This window comes from Puma concolor, chromosome B2 (assembly GCF_028749965.1).
Source record: "Puma concolor isolate L17-30 chromosome B2, mPumCon1.1.hap2, whole genome shotgun sequence".
NCBI lineage: Eukaryota > Metazoa > Chordata > Mammalia > Carnivora > Felidae > Puma > Puma concolor.
Window position 1 is genome coordinate 116,983,905 of NC_141671.1, and position 12,938 is coordinate 116,996,842.

Consider the following 12,938-nt stretch of genomic DNA (forward strand, 5'->3'; position numbering starts at 1 on the left):
TAAGGGGGACTCTGTGAGTGGAGAAACAAAAGACCAAAAGCAACAAAGACTAGAAAGGAACAGAGAGCATCACCAGAAGCACCAACTCTACAGGTAACACAGTGGCACTAAATTCATATCTTTCAGTAATCACTGTGATGTAAACGGACTAAATGCTCCAATCAAAAGACATAGGGTATCAGAATGAATAAAAAATCAAGATCCATCTATATGCTGCCTACAAGAGACTCATTTTAGACCTAAAAACACCTGCAAATTGAAAACGAGGTGATGGAAAACCATCTGTCATGCTAATGGAGGTCAAAAGAAAGCCAGAGTAGCCATACTTATGTCAAACAAACTAGATTTTAAAACAAAGACTGTAATAAGAGATGAAGAAGGGCATTATATTGAGTAGCCTATCCATCAAGAAGATCTAACAATTGTAGGGGCACCTGAGTGGCTGAGTTGGTTGAGTGTCTGACTTTGACTCAGGTCATGATCTCATGGTTTGTGAGTTCAAGCTCTACATCAGGCTCACTGCTGTCAGTGCAGAGCCTGCTTTGGATCCTCTGTCTCCCTCTCTCTTTCTGCCCTTCCCCCATTTGCATGCTTTTTGTCTTTCAAAATAATAAATAAATATTAAAAAATAAAAATAAATAAATATTTAAGATCTAATAATAGTAAACATTTATGCCCCCAACTTAGAAGAACCCAAATATATAAATTAATTAATAAAAAACATAAAAAAACTCATTGATAATAATATAATAATAGTAGAGGATTTAACACCCCACTTACAGCAAAGATCATCTAAGCAGAAAATCAACAAGGAAACAATGGCTTTGAATGACACACTGGACCAGATGGACCTAACAGATGTATTCAGAACATATCACCCTAAAGCAGCACAATACACATTCTTTTTAAGTGCACATGGAACATTCTCCAGAATCAATCACATACTGGGTCACAAATCAGCCCTCAACAAGTATAAAAAGATTGAGATCATATCATGCATATTTTCAATTTACAACACTATGAAACTTGAAGTCAACCACAAGAAGGATTTTGGAAAACCCTCAAATACATGTAGATTAAGGAGCATCTTCCTAAAGAATGAATGGGTTGGGGAGCCTGGGTGGCTCAGTCAGTTAAGTGTCTGACTTCAGGTCATGATCAGGTAGTTTGTGAGTTTGAGACCCACATAGGGCTCTGCACTGACAGGTCAGAGCCTGGAGTCTGCTTCAGATTCTGAGTCTCCCGCCGTTTCTGCCCCTCCCCTGTCTCTCTCTCTCTCTCAAAGATAAATAAACATTTTTTAAAAATTAAAAAGAAAAAAGAATAAATGAGTTAACAAGAAATTAAAGAAGAAACAAAAAATACATGGAAACAAAAGAAAATGAAAACATGACAGTCCAAACCCTTTGGAATGCAGCAAAGGCAGTCCCAAGAGGGAAGTATATTGCATTTCAGGCCTATCTCAGGAAGCAAAAAAGGTCCCAAATACTCAACCTAATCTTACACCTAAAGGATCTAGAAAAGGAACAGCAAATAAAACCTAAATCCAGAAGAAAAAGGGAAAATAATAAAGATCAGAGCAGAAATAAATGATATAGAAACAACAAAAACAAAACAGTAGAACAGACAAATGAAACTAAGAGCTGGTTCTTTGAAAGAATTAACAAAATTGATAAGCTCTTGGCCAGACTTATCAAAAATAAAATAGAAAGGACACAAATAAATCAAATCATGAATGAAAGAGGAGAGATCACAACCAACACCACAGAAATACAAGTAGTTATAAAAGAATACTATGATAAATTATTTGTCAACAAACTGGGCAATTTGGAAGAAATAGACAAATTCCTAAAAACTCACAAACTACCAAAACGGAAACAGGAAGAAATAATAAAAAATTGAACAGACCAATGAGCAGCAAAGAAACTGAATCAGTAATCAAAAATCTCCTGACAAAGAAGAGTCCTGGGCCGGATGACTCCCCAGGGGAATTTTACCAGACATTTAAAGCAGAATTAATACCTATTCTTCTCAAACTATTTCAAAAAGTAGAAATAGAAGGAAAGCTTCCAAACTCATTCTATGAAGTCAACATTACTTTGATTCCAAAACCAAAGACCCCACGTAAAAGGAGAATTACAGGCCAATATCCCTGATAAATATGGATGCAAAAATTCTCAACAAGATATTAGCAAATTGAATCCAACAGTATATTAAAAGAATTTTTCACATGATCAAGTGGGATTTATTCTTGGGCTGCAAGCCTGGTTCAGTATTTGCAAACCGATCAATGTAACACATCACATTAATAAAAGAAAGGATAAGAACCCTATGATCCTCTCAACAGATGCAGAAAAAGCATTTGACAAAGTAGGATAGATAGAACAGACCTCAACATCATAAAGGCCATTTATGGAAGACCCGGAGATAATATCATCCACAATGGAGAAAAACTTACAGCCTTTCATTTCTCAGGAACAAGACAAGGATGTCCACTCTCACCATTACTATTTAACATAGTACTAGAAGTCTTAACCTCAGCAATCATACAGCAAAAAGAAATAAAAAACATCCAGATTGTCAAGGAAGAAGTCAAACTTCTGCTATTTGCAGATGACTTGATACTCTATATAGAAAACCCGAAAGACTCTACCTAAAATTGGTAGAACTAAAACATGAATTCTGCAAAGTTGTAGGATATAAAATCAACATGCAGAAATCTGTTGCATTTCTATACATCAAGAAGGAAGTAGCAGAAAAAGAAATCAAGGAATCGATCCCATTTGAAATTGTACCCAAAATAATAAGATACCTAAGAATAAATCTAACTAAAGAGGATAAAGATCTATACAACTATACAACACTTATGAAAGAAATTGAAGAGGACACAAAGAAATGGAAAAGCATTAAATTATCGTTGATTGGAAGAACAAACATTGTTAACATGTCTATACTACCCAAAGCAATCTACACATTGAATGCAATCCCTATCAAAATACCACCAGCACTTTTTTCAGAGCTAGAACAAACAATCCCAAACTTTGTATGGAACCACAAAAGACCCTGAATAGACAAAGTAATCCTCAAAAAGAAAAACAAAACTGGAGGCATCATGATTCCGGATTTCAGACCATATTACAAAGCTTTAGTAATCAAGCCAATATAGGACTGGCAGTAAAAGAGATACACAGATTAATGGAACAGAATAGAAAACCTAGCAATGGACCCATAACTGTATGGTTAACTAATCTTTAACAAAGCAGGAAAGAATATCTAATGGAAAAAAGACAGTCTCTTCAATAAATGGTGTTAGGAAAACTGAATGGCAACATGCAGCAGAATGAAACTGGACCACTTTATTACACCATACACAAAAATAAATTCAAAATGGATGAAAGACCTAAATGTGTGACAGAAAACCATCAAAATCCTAGAGGAGAACACAGGCAGCAACCTCTTTGACTTCAGCCACAGCAACTTCTTACGAGACACGTCGCTGAAGGCAAGGGAAACAAAAGCAAACATAAACTATTGGGAATTCATCAAGAGAAAAAGCTTCTGCACAGTGAAGGAAACAGTCAACAAAACTAAAAGGCAGCCTAGGAATGGGGGAAGATATTTGCAAATGACATATTGGATAAAGGGCTAGTATCCAAAATCATAAAGAACTTATCAAACTCAACACCCCAAATATAAACACTACAGTTAAGAAATGGGCAGAAGACATGAATAGACACTTTTCCAAAGAAGACATCCACATGGCTAACAGACACATGAAAAGATGCTCAACAGCACTCATCATCAGGAAAATACAAATCAAAACCACAATGAGATACTTCATACCTGTCAGAATAGCTAAAATTATAAACATCAGAAACAACAGGTGTTGGAGATGATGCAGAGAAAGGGGAACACTCTTGCTCTGTTGGTGGGTATGCAAACTGGTGCAGCCACTCTTGAGGTTCCTCAAGAAACTGAAAATAGAAATACCTTATAATAAGCAATTGCACTATTAGGTATTTACTCAAAGGATAAAAAAATACAGAATAGAAAGTGTATATGCACCCCCAGTATTTATAGCAGCATTATCAACAATAGTCAAACTGTGGAGAGAGCCCAAATGTCCATTGACTGATGACTGATGAATGAATAAAGAGGATGTGGTATACATCACAATGGAATATTACTCAGCCATCCAAAAGAACAAAATCTTGTCGTTTGCAACTATGTGGATGGAGCTAGAATGTATTATGCTAAATGAAATAAGTCAGTCAGATAAAGACAAATACCATATGATTTCACTAGTATGTGGAATTCAGAGAGAACAAACTGAGGGTTGATGGAGGGAAGTGTGAGGGGAGGGGAGATGGGCTAGATGAGCGATGTGTATTAAGGGCAGTTGTGATGAGCATGGGTGTTGTATATAAGTGATGAATCACTGAATTCTAGTCCTGAAACCAATACTGTGCAGTATGTTAACAAACTAAAATTTAAATTAAAAACAATAAAGAAAAAAATCTCGAAAAAAGTAGGGTGAATAATATTTAATATAAAATTAATAACATATTAATTGTCTTACTCTTTTATAACTTTATTTTCAAAGAATTACATTACTGTGCAGTATGCCTCTCTAATTGGAGAAACTATGTATTAGCTTATCATCACAGGTAAGTGGTTTTTAAAAAGTGTAGTAATGTTTCCAATACTGTATTATGTATATGACTATAATAGTGTATGTCATAATGATTCATTCATTATGTACATTCATTCATTCATTAATGTACAGGCTAGACTACCATGAAGAAATTGTATCAATTACACTGGTAGGTTAGCATAAAGCAATCATATTGCTTCTTCATTATCAATGCATGAATCATTTACCTGTAAATGAATTTGAATTTCTTTCTCCCACATTGTCTTTTCAATTTTTATATGAGTTAGTAAATGCATATAACATCTACAGTGTTTTGTTTTATATAAGACAATATTGATATAGGTACTGACAGACAGGTGATTTTTTTTTTATAAACAGGTGATGTAAACTTACAGTATCTGTAAATACAGAATAGTAAATGTAAATGTGTTTTCTCTTCCTAATGGCTTTCTTAATAACATTTATTTTCTCCAGTGTACTTTATTGTAGGAATTCAGTATACATTACATATTATATACAAAATGTGTTAACTGACTGATTATGTTATCAACAAAGGTTCTGGTCAACAGTAGACTCTAAGTAATTAAGTTTTTAAAGAGTCAAGTTATACATGGATTTTTGACCATGCAAGGGGCTGGCACCCAAAACCCCTATGTTGTTCAAGGGTCAACTATATGTATACACAACAAAACTGTAGCAAAAATTAGCTGCCATTCATTCTTCCCAGCAGCAATAAAAAACCAAAATGCATTTAACTACTTTTGAATTTAAGAGGACAATTGTTCGTATTTAAAAATAATAAGATATTTGGTGTATTGCATTTCACATTTGTCTAAGAATTGAGATTCCCATAATGACAATGTAAATTATTATTGAGTAATAGCATTGCTATGGGGTGATATATCATTGTTAACTCTTTTCAAGAAAGAATTGACATGTACTCATCCATTCCTTTCTTCATAAATTAAACATATAGCCATCTTGAAGGATGGAGAAGAAGGTGTTTAGGTTAATTGAAATTTCAAATCCACCAAGGCTAACCCTCTTTGTATAGATATGATTGTGAAATTGGTTTTTGCAGAGTTGAAAAGTGTTTAAACAATTTTGTGGTACTTAAAACTGAGTATTTGTTGGCCAAGGCTTATCACAGAAACTAGACTTGGTCTAAGTTTGATTATGGAAAATAAGTTTAGTACACTTTTATATAACCAGGTTTGTGGAGGGATGTTATTAGATTAAATGCTATATTTCCCCCTCAGTTTTCATAATATCATTCTAGCAGAAAAACACATAAACATGTCCCCCAAATATGGTTCTAGCCATTATGAATACTGATCCACTTTGAAAGTATTCCAGCTTATTCTTCCAGATACTTACCTACTACCACTGAAACTCTTTCCTGTGTTTTACACATAAAAGGTTTTACATATATATGACAATCACAAATGGCATTCATGCGTCACTTATAACACTGTAAAATTAAATGTGTAAAATTTTCAGTGAGAGAGATTTTACTGTGGTATAAATATTAACCAGATTCTACCCCTTTGGTTAGCATTCATACGCATCTTTTAGGAATTTGATAACCCACTAGGAACTAATGGACTGCAGAGTTTGTCCCTGGAAGTTGCTGGCAATTTTTTTTTTCAACGTTTATTTATTTTTGGGACTGAGGGAGACAGAGCATGAACGGGGGAGGGGCAGAGAGAGAGGGAGACACAGAATCGGAAACAGGCTCCAGGCTCTGAGCCGTCAGCCCAGAGCCTGACGCGGGGCTAGAACTCACGGACTGTGAGATCGTGACCTGGCTGAAGTCGGACGCTTAACCGACTGCGCCACCCAGGCGCCCCAGTTGCTGGCAATATTTTTAATGATCAATAATATTGGATTCATATATTACTTTAAGTCATCATTTATATTTGTGTAAAAATACACTTTCGTTCTTAAATTTTTCTAGAGAAACATAAAAATTTTGTTTATCTAATAGTTGAGGAGGCAAAAAGCAAAAAAATATTATATAGAGTTCAAAAATTAAAATAGGCAGAAAATAATGTGTGAAAAACAGTCATATACTTTCCTTCCAAAAGCAAAAAATTACAAGGACATTTTTTAGAAGTCCATTTATCACCGATTTCTGCCTATAGCTCTTGAAAATGTAACGGAAAAGAAATGCCTGCATATCTGGATATATTTTTTTTATCACAGAACTATAATATGATCAGAACACTCTTAAATAAAAACTATCATTATGATGTGACAAACGAGGCAATGCACAAGAGCCAAACGAGGTTACCTAAAAAAAAAAAAAAAAAAAAAAAAAAAAATCACTCCTTAACATACAAATATAAACACCATACAAATATGCTAGTTAACATATAACCCTGGAAGTACGTATGCTATCAAAATTAGGTCTCAATAAATGACCTGATCTGGAGCATGTCATCAACTATCCAGAGTGAGACAGATATGCATTAGAAATAGTGTATCCGTATATCCAAGCTTGCCTGATAGGGAGTTTGCCTGGCAATTTTTCACTTACAATGTATCCAGATTTGGAGGAGAAATTATATGTCACCCTAGGCCAAAACCTGGATTGAATACCAGGAAACAAAGAAAGGAGGTGTTACTGCTTGCATGAAAACATAAATCCAGGCTTGTATGTTTCAGGAATGTTGATATATACGTGTTGTTTCTCTGACTACTTGATTCATATTACCTTATCTATCTATCTATCTATCTACCATCATCATCATCATCTATCTATCTATTTGTCATCTATCATATCCCTCTATCTTTTGATTTTCTGTTACAACTGATCCTCAGACTGAATGGTGAAGGATTTCAGGCTCTTGGCTTCTCTGGTTTCTGTCATTTGAGGTAGGAGAGTAACATCTGCAACAGTGCTTCTGGTTTGTGAAAACTGCTAAGGAATAATGGGACCAAGACCATCCCAAGTTTGAGGTGGACAAGACATGGTCAAAATTTTTTAAATGTTGATTGGCAATAAATCCTCATAGAATATGTTGGTTTTATTATTATTATTATTACTATATACAGATTTTCAGGCCCACTTTTAAGAGTGACACATTAGAAAATACCATTTTGTTTCTAGCATAATAATATTTCAAATGGTTAAAATTCAAGGAGACTGCAAAATGTTATTCTTACAGGTACACTTCTCATCATTTGTGAACTTAGTCTGTCACGCTCACTGCATTTAGTCTACTGCTGTTCCCTACCCTTGAAAAGATAGATTTAAATAAACAAAAATATATATGGAACTCCTACAACATGCAAAGGTGAGGCAGATATAAAAACTATAAGATAGATGTTCTTCCCTGAAAAAAGATTACAATACTAAAGGAACATGGCCACAGATCAGTTAATTAATTAGTTAATTAAATATGAGATTCCTTTAGACCCACTGGTCTCTCTCAAGAGCTGAGAACACAGATCAAGTCAGCCGTGTCACATTCAGTGTGTAACGAATCCTGAGAAGAGACTCTCAGTGAGCCTACCAGGATTCAGGAATTTATGCTTCAGGCGAAGTTTCTTTTTCTTTCTGTTTTGTAAAAAAATTGACTCATTAAAAAAATTTATTCAAGCTATGTATGCACAAAATTTCTATAAATATTTTTTTCTTATAAGCCAAAAATGGAATTAGATTATTGTAGAAGCTAAAAATATCCACAGCACATAATACCAACATAATTATGTTTGCTGTCTACTATGTGGGCAGGCAAAGTCCTAGGTGCTGGGACTAGTAATGAAGAATAAATAGAAATAAATGAGCCAAGTGATTACATAATATGTTTATTTTTAATTTTTAAAATTTTTTTAATGTTTATTTATTTTTGAGAGAGACAGAGACAGAATGCAAGTGGGTTAGCGGCAGAGAGAGAGGGAGACACAGAATCTGAAGCAGGCTCCAGACTCTGAGCTGTCAGCACAGACCCTGATGCGGGGCTTGAACTCACAAGCTGTGAGATCATGACCTGAGCCGAAGTCGGACGCTCAACTGACTGAGCCACTCAGGTGCCCCTACATAATATGTTTAAATGACAAGACAAACTCATAGAAAACAAAATTAAAACCATGGTAGATATTACTAGTTTATTATTTATATTACTAAAACACAAAATGATAAAAAAGTTAGTTAAAAACTAATATCATACTATTCATAAATTCAATGAAAATAAAGATAATAAAAGTTTAAATAGAAATATTTAGCAAAATGAATAAAGAAATGACAAATATAGGTACCGGCACAAAGTTCAGGATGAACTTATTTGAGGAAAAGATACTATATAGATCTACAGCTTTATGAGGATAGGGGATCTCTGACCTAGATGCCTTCTGAGGCTGAAATTTACTGCACAGGGCTTATGGGGGCTGAAATCCAAGTTCAGTTGGCCTCAAGCCAAGAGCAAAAGTTAGGGAACAGAATGTAATCATAAGCATCAATCATCAGTTTGCCCTATCTGATTAAATCTAGCAAACAAATATATTTACATCTGATTGTGGAAGTTGCCAGGGATGGATATAATGCCAAAACAAGAAACAACAAAAATGTCTCTATCTTTGCAGTTAGGTAACTTCCTTGAACCTATTTTTAATACCAATTTTACTTGTTACAGGAGTACATTAATTTAATCAAATACTATATACATAGCTGATGCAATGTGCTTTTTTGCCCTGTTTTGGAAAGTCTCAATAAAAGGGAATTGCCAGGACAATTGTGTCATATTAAAAATAAACTATAAAAGTTTAGGGAGTTGGATTCTAGAAGAATTTTGCACTCAGACTACGTTTTAAGGATCCTTAAAATTTACCTGATTTGCAGAAACCTATCCAGGAAATCGTAAGGTATTGTGTGGTGGAGACAAGGACAAAGCTGAATTCTAACTAACCAAGTCAAGGGCAGGCTGTGGCTGGGGAGTAAACATTGATACATGGACAGTTCTAAGTTAGAATGAGATATTTAAGTCATTTTTGTATCTATTTGTTTTGTGATTTTCTGTCCAGTTTCTTCAAATCACTGGCCAACTCCTTCATCACCCAGTTGTGGTTTTAGGAAGACACCTGCTGAATGTTACTTTTGCTTTTACGTCCTCTGTGTCCTGATCTGTCACCCTCACGCCTTTCTCTTTTATGGGTTGCTAGCAACCCTGTAATTTACTTCATGTCTTGAAATGCTTTTGTGACGATTTTGCTGTCCTTACTAAATGTACTTATAGGCTCACTTTTCTACTCTGCTATGTTTGAACAGCAGCTGTGGTATACTGAAAAAAGCACTGACCAATACAATATTGAAGAAGAACAAAGTTGGAGGACTGACACTACCTAACATCAAGACTTACTATAAGATGATAGTAATCAAGACAGTGTGGTATTAATGAAAGAACAGACAAATCAATGGAACAGAATAGAGAGCCCCGAAAGAACCATACAAATAAAGTCAACTAACAGATCTTTGACAAAGGAGCAAAGGCAATACAATGGAAAAAAAGATCGTCTTTTTAACATATTTTTTATGTGAATTCTTTTTTTTTTTAACGTTTATTTATTTTTGAGATGAGAGAGAGACAGAGCATGAACAGGGGAGGGTCAGAGAGAGGGAGACACAGAATCGGAAACAGGCTCCAGGCTCTGAGCTGTCAGCACAGAGCCTGAAGCGGGGCTCGAACTCACGGATTGTGAGATCATGACCTGAGCCGAAGTCGGCCGCCCAACCGACTGAGCCACCCAGGCGCCCCTTTAACATATTTTTTAAAAAAAGTTTTATTTATTTTGAGAGAGAGAAAGAGAGAGCTGAGGAGGGGCAGAGAGAGAGGGCAAGAGAGAATCCCAAGCAGTCTTTACACTGTCAGCATGGAGACCAATGTGGGGCTCAGTCTCACGAACTGTGAAATCGCAATCTGAGCCAAAATCAAGAGTTGGAGGCTCAGCCAAATGAGTCATCCAGGTGCCCCAAAAGATTGTCTTTTTAAACAAATAGTGCTGAAATAACTGGATATTCACATACACATAAGTGAATCTAGACATTAAACTTACACCTTTACAAAAATTAACTCAAAACTTAACTAAATGTAAAATACCAGGGGCTGGGGGGAAGGAAGGAAGAATAGGTAGAGCATAGAGACTTTTTAGGGCAATAAACTACTCTATACAATACTTTAATGGTGGATATGTGTCATTATACATTTTTCATAAGAATGTACAACACGAAGAGTTAACCCTAATGTAACTATGAATTCTGGGTGATAATTATGTGTGAATGTAGGTTCATCAATTGTAACACTTTTGGACACAATTAGATTTTGAGTGATAATGATCTATCAGGGTAGGCTTACCCATTGTAATAAATGTACCACTCTGGTACAGGGTATTGATAATGGGGGAGCCTGTGCATGTATGGGGTTAGGAAGTATATGGGAACCCTCTGTACTTTCACAACCAATTTGCTGTGAACTTAAAACTACTCTAAAAATAGTCTGTTACAAGGAAAGGGGGAAGCACTGAATGCTTACCACCTGCCTCCTAGGGGGAGGCAGAGAATGTGTGCTATTAGCATCAAGTTCCAAAGGGAGAGCAAGCACTGTCATCTGGGTTAAGTTATTGTTTATTCACATTTAGAAGCACGAATTAAGCAGCTACTGTGTAAGATACACAGGCTGGCTGGTTAGAGACTTGGAGATGTAGACAGCAATGAGATCTAAATACTTGTTCACTACATGGAATGGGGAGTTTCCAGACGCACTACCCCAGAATATGGCAGTTTAGCATGTTCAGATATTTAACATGCTACTCTATACAAGGCTGAAGGAATTTGGGAATGGCTGTGGCAGGAAGTACTTTCTGATTTTCCCTCGAAGCAGGTCACACAACCTTAAAATGAGAGGTATCCTTTCTACAAGAGGAAAGCAACATCCTTATCTCTGAAGACAAGGAACACATAGAGAAATCTGAACAAACAGTCCTGTTAAGAAATTTCCCTTAGTTTGGGTACCTGGGTGGCTCAGTTGGTTAAACATCTAACTTCGGCTCAGGTCTTGATCTCATGGTTCGTAAGTTTGAGCCCCACATCAAGTTCTGTGCTGTCAGTGTGGAGCCTGCTTGGATCCTCTGTCCCCCTCTCTCTCTGCCCACCCCCCCCTCTCAAAAATAAATAAACATTAAAAAAAGAAATTTCCCTCAGTTTAGTATATTTACCTCATATCTTTTGTCCTAACATATCTTTCCATTCTTCATCAAACCTAGTACAAAAACACTCAGGTTTAACCATTTCTCCGGATCTTCATTTCCTTCTGAAGATTCTCATGTCACATAAAGCTTATATTAAATAAATTCACATGCTTTCCCTTTGTTTTCCTGTCTTTTGTTACAGTGGTTGCAATTGAGAATTTCAAAGAGTAAAGGAAAAATACATTTCCCCCCCTATGGGGGAAATCAACAGGTAATACATAGTCTCTATGGAGTGTCGAGTGTGAGGGAAAAGGAAGTAATTAACTCAGCTCTGGGGGCACAAGGAAGCTTCCTGAAAGATGACATACACCCCAGTCTTAAAGGGTCAATCGGATTTCATCTGGTGGAAATTAATGGCAGGAGAAATGGCACACAAAACAATTTCCAGGGAAAGTTCTTGCTGCATGCCTAGACGGTCAAGTGGACCGGTGGAAGGATTTACACAGTTTGTGAACACTATTCGCTAGCCTTACTATTTACTTTTTACTTAAGATTTCCCTTGAAGAAATCCTGTCTTTTGAATTGGAAAAGCCAGCTTTTGAGTGGATTGCCACTAGAAGACTGTCACACTTAAGAAGGAATTCAAGTTCTTTCTCAATGGTGCTTCACATTCTACATGCTCCCTGATTTTAGCAAAGGGGCTCTGCTTGAAAGATCGCCAGATGTGACCAGAATTTTGCCTCAACCTCTTTGCCTTTAACTGTTTCCAGTGTTATTATATGTTTAACGTAAACATTTTTTATGTGGTTTTATCTGGTATCCAATTATACTGAACATTATTACATGAGAAAAAATAAGTAAAAATTAAACATTTGATGAGAAAATTTTTAGAAATTTAAAGTTTTAATAATCTCATCTTGTATTTCCAAAGAATGAAGATTAAGTCACCAACATCTCCCAAAATATTTATTCTAGTGAGTAAACTCATATACTTGATGTGATGGCAGATAAGATCTCCTCATCTTACTCGAAAATTAGGGTGGGTGAGACTCTGAAAAGTCAATCAGTTTACATTAACTTCTACCTTTGTTTATATATG